This window comes from Emydura macquarii, unplaced genomic scaffold, assembly GCF_026122565.2.
Source record: "Emydura macquarii macquarii isolate MOO-44397 ecotype Brisbane River unplaced genomic scaffold, CSIRO-AGI_Emac_v2 contig_2834, whole genome shotgun sequence".
NCBI lineage: Eukaryota > Metazoa > Chordata > Testudines > Chelidae > Emydura > Emydura macquarii.
Window position 1 is genome coordinate 4987441 of NW_027132971.1, and position 20381 is coordinate 5007821.

Here is a 20381-nt window from a genome sequence, read left to right on the forward strand (position 1 = left end):
AGTTCAGTCAAATTGTAGAGGAAACGCCATGCTTTGCGTACACACAAGCACATATTTACTTCTACGATTAAATCCAGAAGCAGTTTCAAATATGTGAGCTGTCAAATTACAACAGTTTTTGTTTTGTTTTTAAAACATAGCTAAGCTTATAAAAATTACTGTTTTATATTTGCTTTTAAAGCAGACACAGCTCAGTAGTCATCAGATGCAGATGGGAAAGGACAAAAATGTGCGCATTTTACTGCACCTAGAATGTGCTTAATTTCTTTTTTACATTTAAGATGATGTTGGAGGACTGAGAAAGCATCTAAAAACCTAATAAAAATGTTTTATTTCTTTTATTTTAAATACTGCTAACAGAGGGCTTATTTCTGAGAGCCCCTACTCAGGAAAAACTTGGATTGACTTCATGGGACTTAGATAGATAGATTGTTAGCTACCGTATCACATTGCTAGGTAGTTATCATAAATTCATAAAATAATATAAACTAAGTGCTGGAGCCCACAGCAAGACCTGCAAGCTGGGAAAGGTCACAGATCTCAGCATTACAAGATGCCTTAAGCTATTCAACACAAATTGAGGCCTGCCAAAATGACCTCCTCCTCCCCAAAATAATAGCTTCTCATCTGCAAGTAGCAGAACTTCCTGGGAGACACAGAACATACAAATCAGATCTTCAATATCCACAGTCCTTACTCCCATCAAAATCCCAGACACCCCCACACAAACCAGTTCACCCAGGGGAAGTTAATGCACAACTACAAGCTGCAGAAACTCTTGTGTAAGTCCTCAGATAGGAGGCAGTAGCATTGATAATGGCTCAGTCTCAAAGTCAGGGGGAAGGTTTGTTTATTTTTTTAAGAAAACCCTTTCATTTTGGGAAGGGCTTCTGATTGTTGGTGGGCTGTATTGTTTAAGGGGACCCGATGCTCCTCCATTCAGAACTCCGAGGAAACCCTTCCCTCTGAATTACCATGGTGATGACTGAGGTATAAGGTTAGACAGATGGATGGATAGATAGACAGTTGTGGGGGTACATTGTTAAGTTTCTCATATATTTGTTTCTCTTTCCCTTAATGTACAGGTTCATGTCTGCCAGAAAGCCCACTTATGCCAATCCTATGGTCATACCACCCCAGATAATGGTCCTTCCAATATGAGAGAAGCAGAGCTGCCAGGCAACGCAGGCCTTAGGATCATGGTCCCTTTAGCATTCTTTTGAAATTCACTGACATTTGGCCAAGTCACATACTTTTTAGGACTCTGGCGGATTTTCTCACTGGAGGTCCTGGATGTCGTTTCTAGGAGTTCAAAGTGTATAGAAATCTAATTTGGCCAGATATGCACTGCTCTGGAGAAGGAAGTCATTTGACCATAGGAAGGGAGGAGAGTTCCTTATCAGAATCAGGTTAACCTCCCTGAATGTGCAACTTGGGATGCTTCTAGAGCTTCTGTGCACCAGCAGTTGAGGAAGGGAAGGCTTTGCAGTTGATGTAGGCCCTATCTTTATAACGTAGAATAAAATGTCAAATGTTTGATAAAGTGGTTTCAAAGTCAATGCAGCTCAAAGGGTCCCTTGGGTGTTGTGAAGTACTCATATTACTAGGGGGCACATAATAGGATAAAAATAGGCAAGGTCTCAGCTGTTATTCATAGTTCACAAGAACAAGGGGGGGTTCATTGAACAGAAAGAGGAAAAAAATTACATTTACTAATTGAAACTGCTCAATTACAAATGAAAATGGTCTCTCTGTGCAACAAATAATGTCAGATTTACTCACATTAAGCAGCATCACTGAAGTCCATAGAACTATATGCTAGAGTAAAAGCTGCATGAGCAGACCCAAACAATGCAAAGCTCACCAGCCTTTTGTAGGGCCCAGTCACACGATGATGTGAAAAGATCAAATATGATCACTGTAATATTACCAATAGCTTTTTACAAATTTGAACATTTCCAAAGGAGGAAGTGTTCTGAACCAATAAAGATTTGGACAAACCCCCCAAAAGGTAGCTTTTACTCATGCTGAATCCTAAAGGTTTAAAAAAATATACCAAGAACTGTGCACTACAATCACACTATGAATAGTTTTTACATATTAACATAAAACTCGCCACTGGTGCTGGCACATGGGGAATCTAGCTATGTTGAATCCTTGTTTGTTACCTATCCCTCTACTTTGTTACCTGGATTTCCCTCTCTTAATAGTCAATCTCTCAACACCATGTAGGTTACAAAATTCCATCTAGTATCCAGGGCAGTACCATCCGTCTGTACATGCATAGCTGCTATTATGCGGACTCACATTATATGTGCAGCAAGCTGAGTGAACTACTCTACCTGGGAAGTCCAAGAAAAACCTGACGTCACTCTCTTGTCCCCATTGCTCATTAAAGATAATAATGAGGAAACCAACACATGGTCCCACTGTTTTCATTTTTTTGGTATCAGAGAAGTTGTTCTTCGTAAACATTTGTGTATCAACTATTAATGATCTCAATTTCAAAGATGTTTGACAGAAAGATGGGATTTCCTTATTTGAGAATTGAGTCACTGTAACATACATTTTCATGATGAAGTGAAGCTCTTTACTTTTTCTATATTGTCAACTTTCTTTTTAAATCTGGCTGTGTTATGTAACATGAGAATGCTTTTACATATGTAGTATTAAGTTCCAGCAGAGCCCCTTGTTAAAAATGAATTAACTATGAGCATTCTACTTTGAGGCTGATAAGTAGGGTCAGGAGACAGATAGTCATGGGTGGCTGACTGCAGTAACCAATTACTTTAAATTCTTGTTCTCATAGTTCCTAAAATCTGAATAAAGTATTAGGTGAATTTTTTCTTGTTTCAGAATCCACATTTTTCTCATGCAAATATTTGAGTCTCAGATCAAGTATCAAACACTTAAAATATAAGTTGTGCTTTTTCTAATTTCACAATTTTAGGTTTGGCTCAAGATACTTCAGTTGCAGACTTGGGAAAGCTACATAATAACTCAATTCCCCACATAATTAAGAAGGGTCACCTGGTGAGTAGTTTAGGTTTGAAATTTGACAGCCTATATTTGATAGAATTGAAAGGTAGATGTCCCCTTGTTTCTACCTTGTGAAATGAGACTTAGAAATGTACAGTTATAGAAAAATTAAGGGAAAAAATAAACCATTTATGTATGACCCTGAAATATTATACTTGTTCTGCTACTCCACCTAGCCAACAAGATACATATATATATGATGGGGTGTCTGAAGGAGTGTCATTATAGGTACTGCAATTTATTAACAACTAGGAGACTGGAAAGTATAATGCAAAACTTGGCTGCTGCTTTTCTTCTCCCCGTTTCTTAGGCTTCCTGTTCAAATTTGGCTGTCCCCCTCTGCTGACTTACAGAAATTTTTACTAACACATTCTTCATTCCCTCCAGCAGTGCTCTGCTATTTGTGCTAAAAAGAGAATGCTGTCTAACTCACTCAGTTGTTCTTTGGCAACAGACAGAAAGTGCTGAGTGATACAGAGATTTCATTCAGCTTCAAATATCAAGATATATAAAGTTCCAGAGGGGTAGCCGTGTTAGTCTGTATACAGCAAAAAAACCCGACAGTCCTGTAGCACTTTAAAGAATAACAAATTTAATTTCTGCAGGCATAAGCTTTTGTGGGCTGCAACCCACTTTGTCAGATGCAAGAAACAGAAATCAGATAGGGGATATATATATATACATCCAAGGGTAAGGAACAACAATGGGGAGGGGTAGGTGTTAGCAAAGTCCATTCAGTTAGAGTAGATGAGGCCTATTCACAACCATTGATTAGAAGGTGAGAATGTGTGAACAGTGACAATTACTTCTTGTAATGAGATAATCATTCCAAGTCTCTATTCAGATCCAGTTTGATTGTGTCAAGTTTGCATATGAGTTCCAGCTCTGCAGTTTCTCGATGAAGTCTGTTTTTGAAGTTTTTTTGTAGAAGTATAGAAACTTTCAAGTCAGCTACAGAGGAAGCTTTACCAACTCCTGGATTAACAACATTGTTTCTGCAACACCTACAATTTTACTGGAGCTCTCATATCCAGGAAATAGGGAGACAATAAAAAAGCTTTTATGACTTCTCTTTCTCATGGTGAAGTAAACGTGAGACAATAAATTTGCTTAGACCAACACCAACAGCATTCATCAAATAAGTATTATCTGAATCCCAAGGAAATAAACTACTCTCGGTTAGTATCTGAGATTTGGCAGGTGACATCGCACCAGATATCCTTCACAAGTCATATGTACATCAAAGATAATACGGCAGTGTAACTAACGCTGTCAATATCAGAAGGATTTGGATCAGCTCTCCAGAATATTGATACTTATCTCATCTGAAGTGAGAATGGGAAAAATTAGACAAAGAGGAAGATGACAATGGAAAAGAAAGAAGATGTTGCATGTAAGGCTGAAAGAAGTGGGAAACATGGAAAGCCAATAACCAGTTTTGAATCCAAATTTGATAAAAAAAATAATACTGTTATTTCTAAAGATAAAGTTATACGTATTAAAAATCATTAAAAAAATGTTTTCACTTCCTCTTATGATCCTTATAATGCATAAACGTTTTGTAAGTGTTAGATCAAACAGGCAATTAATCCAACATGTACGCTTATTCTAAAACAAGGTATTACATTATTAATTATCATGTATTGATAATTATTGTAAAACATTTTATTTTAAAAGAGTTTAAGGGTCATGCAGTATACCCTAAATATTTCACTCTATTTGCCATAATAATACTAAATGTATATACAATCATTCATGAGGATGTAATTAAAACTTTACGATAATTATGACTACTAATATAAATACACAACTGAATGATGTACTTCATGATGAACTGTATAGCATTTATACTGCTATAAACGGAATTCCATAACCAATTCATTATAAAAAAAAGCTATTAACTAACAACAATATTTAAAATTAATATGAAAATTGGAGTTTCACTCCAGGACAAACTTCCAAAAGCATCCAGACTTAAACAGAAATTTCACATATTTTCCCTTATCTTTCTTATATGGTTTGCTATTACCAAAACTAATTGAGCTGAAAAAAGAGGCTGTTCATTCATAAACCCAACTGGCAGTAAAGTTGCAGGGCCAAATTCACCCTGGTGTTTCATATTTTACAATCCTTTTTATATTTGGGAGGCTGACAGACCAGGTGCCACACCGAACACTGACAAATACCTAGTTGGAAGCCAGTCTGGCTTACCTGTAGGTTAGTGTAGTTAAAACAGATATTAGCATTATAAAAAAGTGTTTAGTCTTTATGGAATACTTGTAGGATGCCGCATGTATTAATCCTAGATATAATATCTGTATCCCATGGCATGAAGTTATATATTGAACGTTTGCTTTCTTAATATCTGTAATTGTGTAACTCACCAAACAGAAAAGGCAACTTTAATTAAGGTGAAGTGCTCATCCTGCACACAAGATGGCCCACTGAAGACAAATGAGGCATTGTGTAGCATCTAAGGACAGCGACCTTGCTGATTGCATTCCCAACTCCCTCCAGGAAGGGGAAACCTGCGTATGAACTCATCCCATCAGCTTGGAATCTGGGGTGAAGGGAATAACAAAGTCCCTGACAAGAAGGAATGTGGACTCTTTCTGCTGGCTGGACTCTATGGGGCAAGATTCCTCAATATAAGCAAGAGATCCCCATGCTGCTTGGCATGGGTCAGCACTAAAGGACATATAGAGCTGCCTATTATAGAAACTTATGTTATCTTTTTAAATCTAAGACTAACTCATTGTGTGTTTGTGTTTCCTGTTTTAATCTTGTAAATAACTCATGCCTTTTCTTAGTTAATAAATCTTTAGTTAGTTTATGACAGGATTGGCTACATGTGTTGTCTTTGATTTGTGATCTGAGTACAACTGACCTAGGGTAGGTGACTGGTCCTCTGGGACTGCGAGTAACCTGAATATTTTGTGATTTTTGGTGTAAAGTGACCATCTATCACATAGCCCAGCTTGCCTGGGCGGCAAGACAGACTGGAATGCCCAAGGGGGACTGTCTGTGACTCCATGGTAAGACTATTATACTGCTTTAGGAGTTCATCCTTATTACTGGGTTGGTGAAATCTAATTATAGAACATACAGCCAGTCTGGGGTTTCTACCCTGCTTCTTGACAGTCTGCACTGAGGCTAGCATTCACAGTTGTCAGCCACTCCAGACAGCATCACAATATTCTTGGTCAAATCCTGAAGGCCTTAATCAATCCTGACTCAAGAAAAACTCCTGCTTCTGATCCTTCAGTGCTACCGGCTCACGGCCCAGCTGAAGTACTGCAGCTCAGAATAGCTCTGCTTCAAGGTCACATTAACAAGGTCCTGACAGAGGAATGCATCCCTCAGCAGTGACTGCAGGCATGATTCAGGGCCACCCAGCCTGGACCTTGGTGATAGAATTAAAGAGGCGGATCCTTAGCTGGTGTAAATTGTCATGGCTTCACTGAAGTCAATGGAGCTATGACAATTTACATGACCCGAGAATCTCCCTCAGAGACTTCCCCCTAATGCCCCAAAATGGCAGCAAGGTTTCTGATGGACAGATGTCAAAAGGAGAAGTACTACCTCCACCCCCTTGACATCCTGAAGGAAGGGCTGGCTCTTCCCAACTGAATGAGAGCTGTGGGGACCCTGAGATGGTTGGCTGGATGGGAGTGAAAAAGCCAATCAGTACAGTGCCCCTGCAAATGCCCATTCCTACCAACACATAATAAGCTTCATTTGTGGTGGCTCATTGTGGATACCAAGGTCTCCTTCCTCTGAACCCCATCTACTGCAGGGTTTAGTGTAGCCTCAGGACTGCAGCTATTCTCTCTGGCCCTGCTCTATGAAAACAGAGAATATGGACCTGTGGAAGACTAGTTAGAAGGATGGGGAACTAAATGGCTTGAGCCCCTCTTTCTTTTAGCAGCCTTTTGGGCCCTAGTCATAGAAAAGCTGAGGAGCCCCTTCATCACTTCTGCACTAGCCTGACCATCCCCAGAATTGATCAGGATACTGCAGTTCCCCTACACAGGAGCAAGGGGCCTTAATCCCCTTTACAGACAACAAGATGAGGATTTCGTTCAACGGCTTCAACATATTTTTGTGTGTATATATAAAATACACACACGAATATAAACAAACACATAAATGTATAATTAAACACAGAATTATACACATTTACAGGATGAACAACCTTAAATCACTATCCATAATTGTGATTAGTTAAGTATTACCAATCAAGTTAATTTGAAATACTACTCTAATATTGCTTGAAATTAATCTAGTGTTGTTCGGAATAGTCACATCTGAGCTTTATTTATTATTCTCAGTCTGATTTCAGATCATTTTAATAACCAATAAAAGAACAAGTACCAACAGCAGATAGATTACTACCGCGTTGGGATTGCTTTCAAAACTATGATAGTGGCTTAATTCCAACAGTTCTATAAACTATTTTTATAACTGAATGCTACATAAAAAGATCTGGATAGGAGCTGTTATTACTGGGGAACAGCACTGCAAAAAGCTATTCATCTTGTAAAAGTTTCAGTCCAATATTGACTTAATTAGTTTAAAAAAAGATAAAAGTTAATTTGCATTGTATGGACAAGGTATAGTTAATTCCTTGCATATGTACATGAGGGATTCCCAAGCACACCTGAAGTCAAAGTAGTGCTATAGACTCAAAAATAAATTAAACAAGTCCAATATCATATTCAGTAGTTTTTGGATAACTAACATATATAGCTTTCCCCATTTGAACTTTACTGTCAAAACGTATTAATAATCTGACAGTACAGGGGTTAACATAGCTAAAACAACCAGTTTGGTGTTATCACTTCAGGTTTTTCTTCATATCATGCTTTTTGGTTTGCCTTTTTCAAAAGCTATCAATAGAAATGTTGAAGCTCATTATTTCAGTTGCTGCTGACAGGTATAAAAATGAAGGAATAGAAGAAAACACCATTTTCTTTATAAGAAGCAACAAGTAAATGGCTCTAGGGACTGCTAGAGCTTTAATTGAAACTGAGTTTAACATCCTGAATGTTGCATAGATTTGTTTCAAGAATTCTTCAGTAGTATCATTACTTTCCAGTGAATTTTGTGTTCACAACAGGTTCTAGAGTGACACCTGTGTAGGCTAAAATCCTCGATCCACTGAACAGGTACAGAATGGGCAGTGGCAGCGAAAGCATCTCACAGTGCCCCACTCCACTGTTCGTCAACCCTAATTTGGATGCGTTACCTCTTAGGTGAGACAGCTGTTCACTTTCTTAGACATTTAGTACTTGAGCTTTCCAGTCAAGTTGACAATTAGTGTTAATTACAATGTTGATAGCTTTGGGAGGAAACCTACGCATTAGGAACTGGACCAACACCAACAACCCTTTTCACATACGTCACCAAACAACCAATTGAACGAACAACTTTTGGTCAATATCGACATGAGCTAGATTCAAGTACTGGACTCTGCAAAGTTTAGGAGGCTTTGCGGTTAGGGAGCCGGGAATCAGTTGGATGGTTGAAAAGAGGAAGGATGGTAATGGGGAACTTACAGGAGGCTCCAGGAGTATCTAGAGGAGCTTGGCAAAGAGGGAGCTGAAGTGAGCCAGGAATCTGTTTGAAGGTGACTGTAGGAAATTAAATCATTATCTTTAGGGATCCTCTAACACAAGCCCTGAGAGCAAACATATATTTTAATAAAAAGTCAAACAGCCACAAGCACAAGTCCTCTGCTGGCAATATTCCCCGCATGGGGGAGACTTCAGAGGCACAGAGCTGGTAAAGAGAGAGCTCCTAAACTACTTTCCCCACAACCCTTGGGGCAGGGTGTACAAGTGGGGAAAGGGAGGAAGACTGGTTGGAGCACTGTTCTCCAGCCATCTCCAATTGGCATATGGTCTTTTTTTTTTTTGAAAATTTCTCTGTTATGCTTTGTCTCAGGCTGGGTCTGGGATGGAGAATCAGAGAGAGAATCTCTTAATTTTCCCCTGGGTGACTGTGCAGGAGAGCACTAATCCTTTGTGATGCACTCCTCTGGGACCAGGCACAGTCATTCAAGCTCCTATCTTGCTCTCCCTGCCTGTTTCACAGCATGGCAGGAGAAGCAGGAAATGTAGCAGCCTTAGTTACTCTCTTCTCCCCTCCTCATTATGGTGTAAGCAAGGTCTCAAGGAGCTCTCCCTCTGACAACTAATGATCAGCTGGGGGAAAAGGGCTTTTCTGACCGTATTTACATGAACACACCTACTCTGCCTAGGTATCCAGCAGACAGAGCTGTTTTGCCAAAGTGATCAGTTTTGGCCGGGGTTGGGTTACAAATCATGTTAGTGTTGAATGCAGGGGTAATAAAATGTTATCTTTATTATACGAGTAAAGGGTAGTAGAACTGTACTTAACCTGCCCTAACTGAGGGGGTCACCTCAACTGAATTGAACTCGCTAAACAGGGGGTTTTGGATACTGGAGCCCAGTGCAGAGAGAAAGAAGGTGGGGATAGCTGTTTCTGCCTGGTGGTATGGGAATCAGCCTAAGAGTCATAGCGCCATTTGACCTGCCCTGCTCCACTGCTTAAAGACAGAGCTGATTCGGCTCAATTGAGAGTCTTTTGTTTTGTTAACTGATCACTAGAGCTGAAATCACTGAGCACCGAGCGGAACCTCAAGAGAGGTTCAACTTGCACAGGTCATAGTGGAGAGACAGGTGGCAGCAGAAGGTGACGATGCTGGGCCACTGGCGATGGAGCAAACAACGGCAAGATGGCGTGAACAGTGGCACGATGAATGGCAGCAGTGGAGTGAATGATGGAACAGCAACAGCAGCAGGCAGTAACTCAGAATGAATGGCAGCAACTGTGAGCCAGTTGCAGTGGTGGCAGCAGCAGTGGAGGCTTGGCTTGAGGCTCCTCTCCCCTCCCCCGAGGGGGTCGGGGAACTCACATAAATGCACCTCTGAGCTCTGGGTCTTTGATGACTAAGGACCGCAGCTGTGAGTAGGGTGTGGTAGAGGGAAAGGTCAGTGACATGTTAAAGGACATTAATTGGACTTTCATACCGCAAGGTGAGAAACAGAGGCAAAGGACACTGCCTTATCTACTCTGGAGCGAGAGTTTTCCTCATGGTCACGTGTGTGTGAATCATGGTTGTGGTGTTTTCCCAAATTAATGCCAGGTTCCTTTCCCCTTTTCATTAAATGTTTTCTCTGCAATACACAGACTCGGTGCTTGCGAGTGGGGAAGTATTGCCTCTTAGAGGTGTCCAGAGGGGGTGTTTAATTTTCCCAGGTTACTGGGTGGGGGCTCGAGCCAATTTTGTGTTGTATTGTTAAGCAGAACGCTTGGATATTGGACTCGGCCCTTGTTGCTGCCAACTTCACCTGTCAGAAGGGTTACATGGAGCAGGCAGTTAGTGGGCAAGCTGTTGAACACTGACAGCATTCCTGGGGCTGAATGGGAAATGGCATCTCCACCTTCTTCCTTCCTCCCCATAGTGGCAGGGTTGATTTAAACTCTTTAGTTCACAAATCCACCCTCCATCTCCTCAGGGCTAAGGATATAAGCTGTGGGAAGAAGGGAAGTCAGTAGGACATTCACTGTCCAATGCATCATCAGCCCACCCCAGTGGGTAAATTCATAACGAACCAGTTTTTTTCCTCTAGAAGCACACTGAGGGAAGTGGCTTTGAGGGAGCCACTGGCAAATCAGGGACCCAAGACAGTCTGGGAGCCCGTGTGGAGACACAGGGTCTCCACACTGACAGTCCTGTGCTTCCACAGATCCACCCTCGCGCAGATCTCAGGGACTCCATTGATTTTTGGTGACAAGCCCCCTGCTACATCCATAGGAGGATAGACAGGGCTCCCATGGCAAAGCCAATACTTCAGAAGAATAATAAGAAAGCTCCACAAGCAGCAGGGTCAGCTACATCTCTGACTGAGCTTTGGGAATCCATACATTTCTCCCTATAACCAATTTTAACCCCACGAGAGGGAGAGAACCTCAAGGCTCTGCAACACAGCCACCATCTTTTTGCCTTTGAGGAACTAAATACCTGTGCCCCTGATTCTAGGATTTTCTTTGCCATTGCCTTTAGAAGTCTTGGGTGTTGATAGCGTGGCCTCAATATTCTTTCATTTCTGTCACTATAATGTGACCCTTCCGTCTATTATTTCAGTAGTCAGTCATGCTTTGCATATTGGAGACTGGCAATTCCTGAACTGCTATCATTTGCCTGCCCTAACATCTATCTCTCACTAAATCACACCCACACACTGAGTTAATAGCATTTACCTTCTTCTTTAGAGAATCACTGCAACTTTAGACAATATCCAAAACCAGGCCGTTTTTATTCAGAATTGAAAAATGCCAATCACAAATGAACCAACTCGCTAGAGCTTTTTTTTTTTTGCTAGTGGAGAGAATGATTTTTCTCTTCTTGGCTGCCAGACCAACGTACAGAATGGCAAGACTCTGCAGAGGGAAGCTGATATTTACATCTCAGCCTTGCTAGTACCAATGAGGCTCACACAACAGATGTTATTTTTCCAGTGTTTATACACTCCTGTAAACAGAAAGATTTCCTGGCTGGTCTGCCAAATTTTTACTATACTAGACTGTTTGCTAAACTAAAACTACAGCCTGTAGGTAAGTTCTTTATTTCATATCCCCTAATATATGCAATATGACTTGAACTGCAGTTCATAGATACTAGATAAACAGTCAATAATGACAGATTTTTAGACAACCTTACTAGAATGATTGATTGGATAGAATGTTAGCTTGCATAGGTGACAACTTTTAGTTGCCAAAGGTGGAGAAAGCAACTTTTAGAGATACTGGTTTAGATTTGTTTCTGACAAATAGGTAGCAACTGGTTGAGTATTTGATGGTTGAAGGCAGCTTGGATGAAAGGGATTATGAAATGATAGAGTTCATGATTCTAAGAAATGATAGGAGGGAAAACAGCAGAAAAAAGGCAATGGACTTCAAGACAGCAAACTTTAAAAAACTCGGAGAATTGGTAGGTAAGATCCCATGGGAAGCAAGTCTAAGGGAAAAAAAGAGCTCAGGAGAGCTGATAGTTTTTTTAAAGAGGCATTATTAAGGGCAAACAATCCCAGTGCATAGGAAAGATGGGAAGTATGGGAAGAGATTACCCTGTCTTAACCAGGAGATCTTCAACAACCTGAAACTCAGAAAAGAGTCAGACAAAAAGTGGAAACAAGGTCAATTTACGAAGGAGGAATATAAAAAAAACCCAGCATAAGCCTGTAGAGACAAAAATTAGAAAGATCAAAGCACCAAAAAAGATTAAACTACCCTGGGGACATAAAAGGTAACAAGAAAACATGTTACAAATATATTAGAGGCAACAGGAAGACCAAGGACAGGGTCAGCCCATCACTCAATGAGGAGGGAAAGACATTAACAGAAAATGTACCAATGACCAAAGTGTTAAATGCCTTTTTTTGTTTCAGTTTTCACCTAACAGAAACAAACACCTAACAGTGATCAGACAACGAATATAGTGAACATCAGTGTAAATGGGGTAGGATCTGAGGCTAAAATAGGAAAGAACACGTTAAGAATTATTTAGATAAGTTAGATGTCTTTAAGTTGGCAGAGCCTGACGAAATACATCCTAAAATACTTAAGGAACTGGCTGAAAAGATCTCTGAGCCATTAGTGATTATCTTTGAGAATTCATGAAGGATGGGAGAGATCCCAGAAGAGTGGGAAAGGGCAAATACAGTACCCATCTATAAAGAGGGTAATAAAGACAACCCAGGGAATTTTAGACCAGCCATCTTAAAATTAGTAACTGGAAAGATAATGGAGCAAATACTCAAACAATCAGTTTGTAAGCCCCTAGAAGAAAAGGTGATAAATAACGGTCAACATGGATTTGTCAAGAACAAATCATGTCAAACCAACTGAATATCCTTCTTTGACAGGGTAATATGACTTGTGGATGAGGGGTAGGGGAAGCAGCAGATGTGAGATCTCTTGATTTTAGTAAGGCTTTTGATACAGTTGCATATGATCTCATAAACAAACTAGGGAAATATAGCCTAGATGAACCTACCATAAGGTTGGAAAAATGTACTGAGAGAGTAGTTATCAATAATTCAAAAAGTCAAGCTGGAAGGGCACATCCAGTGGGGGTCCTGCAGGAATCTGTCATGGGTCTGGTTCTATTCAATATATTCATAAATGATTTGGATAATGACAGAGAGAGTACACTTATAAGTTTGCAGACAATACCATGCTGGTTGGGGTTGCAAGCACTTTGGAGAACAGGATTAGAATTCCAAGTGATCTTAAACTGGACAAATGATCTGAAATAAATAGGATGAAATTCAATAAGGACAAAAGCAAAGTACTATATTTAGGAAGGAATAATCAACTGCACAAATACAAAATGGGAAATGACTGCTTAGGAAGGAGTACTGAAGAAAAAGATCTGGGGGGATAATAGCAGATCATAAAATTAAACATGGGTCAACAATGTAATGCCATTGCAAAAAAAGCTAACATTCTTGCATGTATTAGCAGAAGTGTTGTAAGCAAGCTATAAGAAGTAATTATTCCACTCGACTCAGCACTGATAAGGCCTTAACTGGAGTACTGTGTCCAGTTCTGGACACCACACTTTGGTAAAGATGTGGACAATCTGGAGAAAGTCCAGAGGAGAACAACAAAAATGATTGAAGGTCTAAAAAAAGATGTACGAGGATGGTTTGAAAAAAATTAGGTTTGTTTAGTCTGGAGAGGGGAAGACTGAGCAACAGGGAGAGAGTGACAGTATAGTCTTCACATACTTAAAAGGTTGTTATAAAGAGGAAGGTGAAAATTGTTCTCCTTAACCACTGAGGACAGGACAAAAAGTAATGGATTTAAATTGCAGCAAAAGAGATTTTGGTTAGACATTAGGAAAAACTTCCTAACTGTAAGGGTAATTAAGCACCGGCACAAGTTATCTAGGGCGGTTGTGGAATCTCCATCTTCGGAAGATTTTAAATACAAAGAGATAAACATCTAATGGGGATGGTCTAGCTAATACTTAGGCCTGCCTCAATGAAGGGAACTGGACTGGATGACCTGGCGAGGTCCCTTCCAGTCCTACTTTTCCATGATTTCATCCCTGACATTTTGGTACATAATTTCCTAGAGAACTCTTACAACTAATGTGGCGGTTATAAAATGCATCCATTCCTTTTACATTATAGCTAGATAAGTTACTTATTAATAAATAATACACTTTTAAAGAACATTTTAGCTATTCATCTTTGAGGCTGATAAAATTTAGCAATTCTATTTGTGAATGTGGCATGTACTACAGATAAAAAATGAGGAAAGATTAAACAAACACACCTGAATGTAACGTATAACAGCCAGTTTTTGTTTTCTGTTTCATTGCTTCTTCACTTTCACCGACTATCCCAATGACCACACATCAAATTCCCTTTAACTTCAGCTATATTTAAAAACATAAGAACTAATACAGTTTATATTTTATTAAGGCCAGCTCTTCCTGAAAGCAATGTTGTGGGGTAGTTATTTGAAGCACATCATCACCACCAGCAACATCACTAGCATGACCACTGGTCAGTTATCAATCCCGTCGAATTCCTAGCTGGGTTTAAGATCTTTTTATAGTCATGCATTTCAGTTAACAAGTACCTAGACCCTAGAGACCTACTGCCAGTACTAATTCTACTAACGCTACTAGATAAAGTAAGCCCCTAAGGGAAATGGTTCTGAACTCATAAGCCTGGCAGATTTTTTTCCCCTGTTAAGAACTGCTCTTGAAAATTACATTTAATTATTCATGTTTTTAACCTTCCTGCTATCTACAGTGTTAAAGATGCTCAGATAGCTCAAGAGCATAGCTATTGTTCTAGTTTTATTTATTCTAAGTAATAAAGACAGTGTCATCTCAGTAATCCCTTCTTTCCAAGAATTACAGTCCATAGACTGCCTGTCATTTCACCTTGAAAGCCCATGTCTTTAAAGATAAGGTGTGATGCTGTCTAGATTGGAGGTGACCATTTATAATATTAATATCAATATTGATATCAATATTGCAAAATTACAATAATTCATCTGAGATATGCCATGTCAGAAACTATTGGAAAGGTTATCATTTGCTAAGTATGGTAATATTGCTAAGTATGATAATATTATTTATATGTATGTATAGTCTTTGTACTGTAAGTTATGGATATGTGCGGCATATATCTGTATCCAGAGGTTCAACAAAGAAAAGTGCAGAGTCCTCCACTTAGGAAGGAAGAATCCCATGCACAGCTATAGACTGGGGACCGACGAACTGGGCAGCAGCTCTGCAGAAAGGGACCTGGGGGTAACGGTAGATAAAAAGCTGGATATGAGTCAGCAGTGTGCCCTGGTTGTCAAGAAGGCCAATGGCATATTGGGCTGCATTAGGAGGGGCATTGCTAGCAGGTCACGGGAAGTGATTATTCCCCTCTATTCGGCATTGGTGAGGCCGCATTTAGAATATTGTGTCCAGTTTTGGGCCCCCCAATACAAAAAGGATGTGGACAAGTTGGAGAGAGTCCAGCGGAGGGCAACCAAAATGATTAGGGGGCTGGAGCACAGGACTTATGAGGAGAGGCTGAGGGAACTGGGCTTGTTTAGTCTGCAAAAGAGAAGAGTGAGGGGGGATTTGATAGCGGCCTTTAACTACCTGAAAGGGGGTTCCAGGGAGGATGGGGCTAGGCTGTTCTCGGTGGTGGCAGATGACAGAACAAGGAGCAATGGTCTCAAGTTGCAGGGAGGGAGGTCTAGGTTGGACATTAGGAAAAAGTTTTTTACTAGGAGGGTGGTGAAGCACTGGAATGGGTTACCTAGGGAGGTGGTGGAATCTCCATCCTTAGAGGTTTTTAAGCTGCGGCTTGACAAAGCCCTGGTTGGGATGATATAGCAGAGGTTAGTCCTGCTTTGAGCAGGGGGTTGGACTAGATGACCTCCTGAGGTCCCTTCCAACTCTAATATTCTATGATTCTATGATCCAAACACTTATGATGTGCTACTAGGTTCACCCTCCCTTTTGGGGATCAGGAGAATATTTTTGGTAAAGGGAACAGAATTCTAAACTTATCTCTTTACTGGACCTAGTTGCTAATTGAGGGCCAGAAACTGAAATGCAATAAAAGGGGGCTGAGTATTTCTTTTTTGGGGATTCTTGATAACCAGTGTGTGGAATCAGGAGCACTGTTTGAGACTTGTTGGGGAATCTAACTGCAGTGTTAGCTACCAGTTTGGGAGAATCTGCTCTCCTTTTTGCATCCTGACCTGACCTAGACATTTTCAAGTGGGCTATCCTTGGCACAAATATGTCACATAAGCAACAGTACATGATGCATGCCATCTAACATCCCTTTCTTATTGATCTTTGTTTAGTGTTTCGAACAGTTGTCTGCGTATAAAATACCAAAAACTGCTTCTAACTAGACAGCATAAATCCCCCTAGGAAATAAAACTTTCTTTCATTGCTTTCTGTCTTACCTTCCTGCATCCTCCCTTGATAATGAAAGGCGCCAGCACATTCTTTACAAGCCCTGTACCTTTGGTAACCCATGAATCAGCCAGCAGAATAAGTAATTGCTCTCATGAACACAAAATAAGTAAAGGCCGCCCAGTAACACACAGCCAGCAAGAAAGGGTCTACGCTAGACACACAAAGGCTAAGCTTTGTTATTTGTGTACTAAATTCTCAGAGAACAGAGACAGCTCTCTATGTATTATTTTTCTAGGTAGAAGTAGAAACTAAACTAACCAATATTTGGTAATCTACTTCTTAGTGTGTATGATATCCAGCAGCTATATACTGTGTTCGCTCCATAAAGGGACGTGTTTTCCACTAATACAGAATGACATATGTTTTCTTTTTTAAACTAAAGATTTTGTGTACTGTGGTTTACAATGTAAAGTTGAAACTGATAAAAAGTTTACAAAACAGGCCTTTTATTCAAACAATTTATCTTAATATTAGCTGCAACATATAATGAAAAATACAAGTTTTCAAATAATACAAGATATAGTTACTGAAATTGATGGCGATGTACACGTAAGTTGTTTGTTATTAATACATAAATGCTGTAATATTCTGAATGCTGTTGATAAAAAAAGTCTATATTCTTGGAAACCAATATCTGCACCAATATCAGGTTACTAATTGTTCTATAAACTAACATGACTTCCCTGCTTTTCTAATTACAAAGAATGTGTTCTATTCTCATGTGTGTATGGAAAACATTCTCTCACAGATTGCTTTGTGCTCTGGTAAATTACAGGAATTCCTGTACTGTACATCTGGAGGTCCTGACAGCCATGCTTAGTGACTGCAAGATTAAAAAATCTCCCCAGATGTTTGTGTATTAAAGTGAGTCATAATAATGTAAAAAGAAAGTGAAAACAGAAGCTGCAGCAAATATTGAAAGCCTAGTTACCCCTTGGGAAAACTGCAACAAAGTGGGAAAAAGTAAAAATACTACAGAAATGTTAACATGCAGTATAGACAGTATGTAACAGTAACATTCAAATTAACCACAACTACTGCATAACCCCAGGGCAGCTCAAGTCTTGTTTCTCCCCAACAAGAGCAATTACTAATACAGATTCCCAGCACTAATACGTCAAACTTCCTGAAATGAAGGGTTAAAAAAATCCAGCAGCTACAGCAGTTACTCTCTTGTGACAGATTTTTGTTCTTTGCCAACAGAGGATGAACTCTGGCAATAATAATAATAATAATAAAAATCCTACCTTTACTATTCTTATTAGTATGTGCTATTGTATTGGAACACCCAGGAGTGAGAAACAGACACTTTATGACCCTCAAGTTATTTGGATTAGCTGGTGAGAAACTATTTTTAAATTACAGCACTCTTGGTCCCCTCTGGTCATTGGTGTACACATAAGCAACACTGGAGAAAAACATTACCTAAATAGAGATGTGTCAAATTTTCCATAAGAGATTTAGGTGGGCAAAGACAAGAGAATCCCCAGTACTTTAGGGATAGGGTGACTCGCTAGATAAATTAAAATAACCATTTCAACACCCATCATTGGTCACTGTAGCCTGGTGAAAAAGAATGTCTAGACAACAATTAAAAGTTATATCTTAAGCATAGTAATTCACTGACAATCCTCACAGACAATCAGCATGCGTCCTGAAGTAGGAAGGCAGACATTCTTTATAACTTTTTCATCTAATTAGTGCAATTTAACTTAAATGTTAGTTTCAGACTAGTTATCAGCATTGTTTCAACCAAAAGCAAGCATGTAAAATTAATCTAGAAAATAGTAGTCAACCTATGCTCACTCCATCAACTTGCAAAATGCACAACTAGAACTGCACAAGTTTACTGGCAGATCTGAAAATTTAGGGAAAAATGAGTTCAGATTATACAACTCAATTTAAAAAAAATATTTGGCAAATCAAAAAAAGTCAGAAAAAATTGTTTCAAATCAAACAAAATGTTTCACCAGAGTGGGAACTGGAACCTGAGCGACAACTCTTCCATGTGGATGCCCTACCCACCAGACTGTAATGTCATTCTCACTCTCTCTGGCTCAATAGCTAATTCAAGAGTTTCAAACACAGACGAACAGTTTCAACAGGATGGATTGAGAGAGACACACCTCAGAATAACCTATTGTCTGGTGGTTAGACTCACCTGCAAGGGAGAAGACCTGGGTTCAAGTACTTGCTCCATAGGAGGGATATGAACCTGCTTCTCCCAAATGCCAGGTGAGACCCTTAACAAAAGGGCAATAGCATATAAGGGGATGTTGCCACCACCTCCTTGTTATTTTGTGAATGGTGCCTACACCCCCTTGTGAATCTAGCCCCAAAATCAAAAAGTTTCATTTTGATAATATCAATATTGATGTCAAATGTTTTCTTTTTCACCTGCCAAAAAAATTAGCCAACATTTAACAAATTCAAAAATGTTTCAGTCAATCCAAATCTGCATTTGTCTGATGGCAAGAATGGGGAATTTCCCTTGAAAAATTTCACCCCACTCTACATACAACTGACAAGCCATGAGCAGGCAAGTGCCTGATGGCACCAACATCATGCTCAAAGGGTTGTTGTTAAAATAAATGACTCTACCTTTTTGTTTTAAAACGGCTAATGACAATAAAAATGCCAACTTTATGTTAACTACCTACATATTCTTGCAACAGGTATTTTTGAGGAGAGAGAATATCTTCCCTTAGAGGATTTCAAAAAGCTTTGAAAAAGGATGTAAATAATAAACCACACAATATCCTGGTGAAATAATAAGAAAAAGGGAAGCTGTTGTATAACTCGGTGGCAATAGGGGGTGCTCAGGACCTCTGAAAATTAAGCTTTGGTGTCTGACTCACACAGACCTATGGACATACACTTGTTATAAAAGAAGAACCTGGATTTTCAAACAGGTTTAATTTAAGACAGGCTAATTACTATTTTTGTTACTTCAGTAGTTATATTTGATTAAATCACATTTTTTTCCAGCAATCTCAGATGACTCTAGCCCCCTAAAAATAATTTTGGTGATTCAGCTTTTCTAAAAGAAGCCAGTATTTTTAGCTACTTTGAAGAACTGTTATAATGAGACCCCTGAAAAAGTAACGATCATTACAATTTACAGAGTATCTTTACAAAAGCTTTTGTTTACCCAGGCTTTGCAGCAACAATTGGGCGGGGGGGGGGGGGGCGCGCGGGGGGAGCTTTTAAGAACATCCCTATTGGCCAAGTAAAAACTAGCTGGCAAGCATTAACTTTTTCATGTATACAAAGCCTGATGGGTCTTGAAATCATCTGGAAAACTGTGGCCACTACAGCCAGTAAACCGACAAGGTAAAGACCTGGACCTATCGAAGTCAATGAAGTTTTGCAAATGACTTCAGTGGGGCCACAATTTCACCCCCAAAGTTGCACAAGTTTAGATCATTAAAAAATATATAGCTGCTTGGGAATTTTTTGACCAAAAAAGTTTTCATTGATTTCACTGGATTTTTCAAAACTGAAATGGTTCACAAAACAGATTCAGATTCACTTGATCTCCTGCCTTGAACAAACACTGGAAAAAAAACTTAAAATTCAACATTAACATTTTCTAAATGAAAAATTCTGATTTTCCAATCTAAAACAACTTTTTGTTAAAAATTTAAGCTTCCTAGTTGAAAAAGGGTAAAAAAAAGAAAAAAGGTTTAAATCAAAACAAAATGTTTCAAAATTATGGAGAAAGTGTTTCAATTGACCCCCAATGATTTTTTCCCACGGTGCTTTGGATCAAGAAAATTTTCAAGATTTCAACTTTTCA

At 39.4% G+C, this 20381-nt stretch overlaps 1 protein-coding gene across 5 annotated transcripts in view; it reads right to left on the reverse strand.

Moving 5' to 3' along the window:
- INPP4B (inositol polyphosphate-4-phosphatase type II B) overlaps positions 1 to 20381 on the reverse strand; it is a 426088-nt gene that overhangs the window by 225551 nt on the left and 180156 nt on the right. The gene's annotated exons all lie outside the window — the stretch shown is intronic.